The 3,815-nt window shown below is 34.2% G+C and overlaps 1 long non-coding RNA gene across 1 annotated transcript; it reads left to right on the top strand.

Annotated features, from left to right (window-relative positions):
- The first annotated feature begins 151 nt into the window (after positions 1-151).
- LOC107732741 (uncharacterized) lies at positions 152-2,192 on the top strand. Its single transcript, XR_001638902.1, has 3 exons — positions 152-228; positions 613-765; positions 1,772-2,192. It is a non-coding gene; the product is annotated as an uncharacterized LOC107732741 (long non-coding RNA).
- The last annotated feature ends 1,623 nt before the right edge of the window (positions 2,193-3,815 follow it).

The raw sequence follows: 3,815 nt of genomic DNA, 5'->3' as shown, positions 1-3,815 counted from the left end.
ATTCTTTTCACATTTAGATATAAAAATTTAATAAAACATCAACAATAAAAACAGCTAGCTAGTTTAACTGACTATCTTAAAAGTCCATAGATATCGCTATTATTTAATACGGCTGTTAACACGTTCTCCGACAAGCGGAAGCGATAAGACCTGTTTTCCGGGTTTGGTCAGGTGATGTCCCTATTATGCTGCAGGTTATGTTCTGTGTAATGCGTTCGTGCAATACATGTGAGTACATAAATACATTTGTATCTGATTAGTATATGTCATGCATGTTATTGGTAATGTCTGATGTTTATATCGATCGGGTTTTACCGTTAATTTCGGCCGTAATTTGCCAAACTAATCTGCTGAGTCATCACACACTAGTGTTACGTGCGAATACAGCAAGAGTGTTTGTTTATATAACTGCTTACAGCACCGTGTTATCTGGTGAACTACTGTATTTTCTTTAACTATATTGTTATGGTTGTTTTACGGATTGAAATACAGACTTTATGTCAAGTATATTTTGTATTATGTTGATTAATTTCTCTGAGTGTATTAGTGCAATGAGACACAAATGTTAGATGAATATTTTTGTAAATGATTTCTCTTTATTTCCTTTTGTAGACCATTCCGTACAATATCACATCTGCATACCTCCGATTGAAAATAAGCGCCTCATCATCAAGAATCTCTTCTCTGATCCATATTCGGCCACCTGAGCCAGCTGGAATCTGGGACTTCACTGCAAATGATATTATAATGTTTACAAAATGGCAGGTCAGCCGTTTTGCTAGCTAATGCCGTCCTCAACATGAGGCGAGATTATATAGTCAGAGCATTTGTCGCTGAGAAAAAGACACATTTTCGTTTTATCTTGCATTACAGATTTTATTTTCAGGGTTGCAAGCAACCTAGTAAACGTGGGTGACACTACAATTTATCCTGGAATAAGATTGAATGAAGATAATACACATTTGTTGGGATAAATGGCTAAAATGTGTTCAAAACGTTTGACAGCTTATCTTTAAACATCATAGATAATACCATGTACATACATAAACGCCATGTATAGTCAGTAAGTTAATAGTTTCAATAAAATGTATCCAGTTTTGTGTAAAAACATATGGTAGTTTGATAAATACTGATATAAGAAAGATAAGTTAAAAATCATAGGATGCAGTATCTCATGCAGTGTCCTTGGTAGTATAGCACATTTGATCAAATTTAGAATTCTATAGTGAACATTTGAGTAGTTTGCACACTGCAGAAATAGTGTGAGTATGAGAATAGTAGGCTATGTTATGGCTATGTTATTCTGGACACTAGATCTGTTCAGTAACTAAGTGTAAAGTTCAGCACAAGCTGTTTAAGATAATATATGGATCACAGCCAATTCTGTATCATGTACTTTTACTGCCCTCTTGTGTTCATTATAATAGAGTTCTATACAGAGGAAGCGCCTGACAAAAAAAAAATAATAATAAATTATGTCCAAGTTTTAACACATTTTAATTTTAATAATGTAACAATATTCATGCCGGACTTTAAAAAAAAATGAATGTAATCAAATTAGATGTGAAGACTTGCCAAATATTAATAGAGCATAGATAATAGTTAGTTGGTCTGTTACTCATAGTTAGTCTGGCTCAGAAAGTTAGTTCTGAGGAAAAACTCCGGATCCTTTTGATTTGATATGTTGCATCTAATGTAGTGACATCTAGAGTGCAATAATGGCTAAATGCTGTGATATTTTACTTTAAGGTTGCACTGACTTTATCTTTAGAGACGAACGCTGCAGGTCCAGCCTCTCCTCTGATCTCACTGGATGTTGGTTGTCATGGCAGCTGTGTGCCGGTGGGGGTCAGCGAGGAAACTCATCTCTGTTTGCTGTAGCTCATTGCTCCGCTGTAATATCAGCACCGGAGACACCTGGGCCCACTGACACAGGACCTCAGAGAGAGCAGTGGACTGGCAACCCCCAGTGATTGCTTTCTCCAGCGTCCGGCACTCCACTCAGTACACACCATTAACCTGTGGCTCACGGAGCAGGACATATTAGTAACCTCACTCATTATAACTTCCTCAAGACGCGCACACAATAGACACCGACATGCAAAGAGTCACTAAACCACAAAGAAAAGAAAAAAGAAAAAAAGGCACTAATCTTTTGCTTTGTCTTGGAGCAACCAAAATGGAACTAATCACCAATGTCACTTTGGTGATAATAAAATAATGGCAAGGCATCAGAGTCCAAATAACTTGCATGTGTTGACAGGTTCCTAACGTTTTATGATCCATTTTCTTTATAGGTCAAGTCGCCTTTATTTGTATAGCGCTTTATACAATACTGTGTCAAAGCAGCTTTACAGAGTCAAACAGGAAAATAGTTTGTCAATAATGCAAGAGGACGATAACAAAGTGTTAGTTTTCAGCTAAAGTCAGTTCATTGATGATTCAGTGATGTCTCTATAAATGGTGTATGTAAACAACAAAATGTATCAATCAATCACGAAACATAAAAATGAGTTTATGCACATTATGTACAGCACAATACCATACTATCAATCACAAATGCTGCTTACTTTAATGATATGTGTTGATCTGATTGGGTCAGTTCTGAAACCAGATTATGTTAAAAAACAAAATGAAATTATTAAAAGTATTAAGCAGTAATAAGTGCACCATTGTACTGTTCATTAAAAAAAATCAGTTTAAGCATGTGGTTGAATTTCGTGTGAATTATATTTTTGTTTAAAACAAAACATTACAGGTTTACTTGCACAGACAAACATTTCTGTTTGGTCATCTCTAATAAACATATGTCAGTAACATACTGTATATGCAAAATACATTTACAGTATGCTCTCACAGACAAGAGGAAATAGAAAAGAAAATACTATCTTTTCCTGGTCTTCAAGTACAAGACAACTGAGGGAAAACACATGAGAGAGGGGAAAAACCTTATATAATGTCATGTCTTACCTGTATTTTGATACTTATCACTCTCTTCCGAGTGTAAGATTACCCACAGTTGCTTTCATAAAGAGCATTATGTCATGATTACAAAATATGACAAGTATGCTCATAAAAACACCTCCCATATCATCACATTTCTTTTACAGTAGATAAGTTTCGCAACCATTAATGTAAATTCTCCACCCATTTTTGAATGAAATTATGCAACACAAGAAAAGTTGGAAAATACTTTGTTGTGCTTATTTCAAGATACTCTGCTAATTGTATGACTATTTATTAATTGTCTACCACCCTGTCAGCTGGTTATCAGTACTGATTATCATATTTTAAGATGTTTGTCTAATGTGAATATGCAGTATATTACAAGCAGTTCTTTGAAAGTGTTGAAAGGTCAATTCAAAACCAAAATCAAAATTAAAAAAAAAAAAAAAAAAACTTTAAAGAGTAATAAAAAGTACAATATTAAATTATTGAGAATCTAATGAGAAATAGTATTGAAGAAGAAAAAACATCCACATGAATCGTGAATTTAGAGTATGGGAGACGTGCTTAATTGTCAGGAAAATAATACAGAAACACAAATCGTAATGATCCTTATTTTCTGATCAGTACTAATAGTCAAAACAATACAATACATAAAATAGGAAGTGAATAAGGTGCTACAACAGAAATACAGGAACTGAAAACATCCAAATGAAAATAAAATACGGGGTATAAAATTAAACAGACAATGAATGAAGATTGGAAAATATGAATATAAAACTAAAGTATATTTTTCATGTAAATGTGGCTGTTTGTCTTCGTGTAATAAGGTCAGCAGAGTCTCTCTCTCTCTCTCTCTCTCTCTCTCT

The sequence above is a fragment of the Sinocyclocheilus rhinocerous genome, unplaced genomic scaffold, assembly GCF_001515625.1.
Source record: "Sinocyclocheilus rhinocerous isolate Xijiao unplaced genomic scaffold, SAMN03320098_v1.1 scaffold369, whole genome shotgun sequence".
Taxonomy (NCBI): Eukaryota; Metazoa; Chordata; class Actinopteri; order Cypriniformes; family Cyprinidae; genus Sinocyclocheilus; species Sinocyclocheilus rhinocerous.
This window is presented reverse-complemented; position numbering and strand designations above follow the sequence as displayed.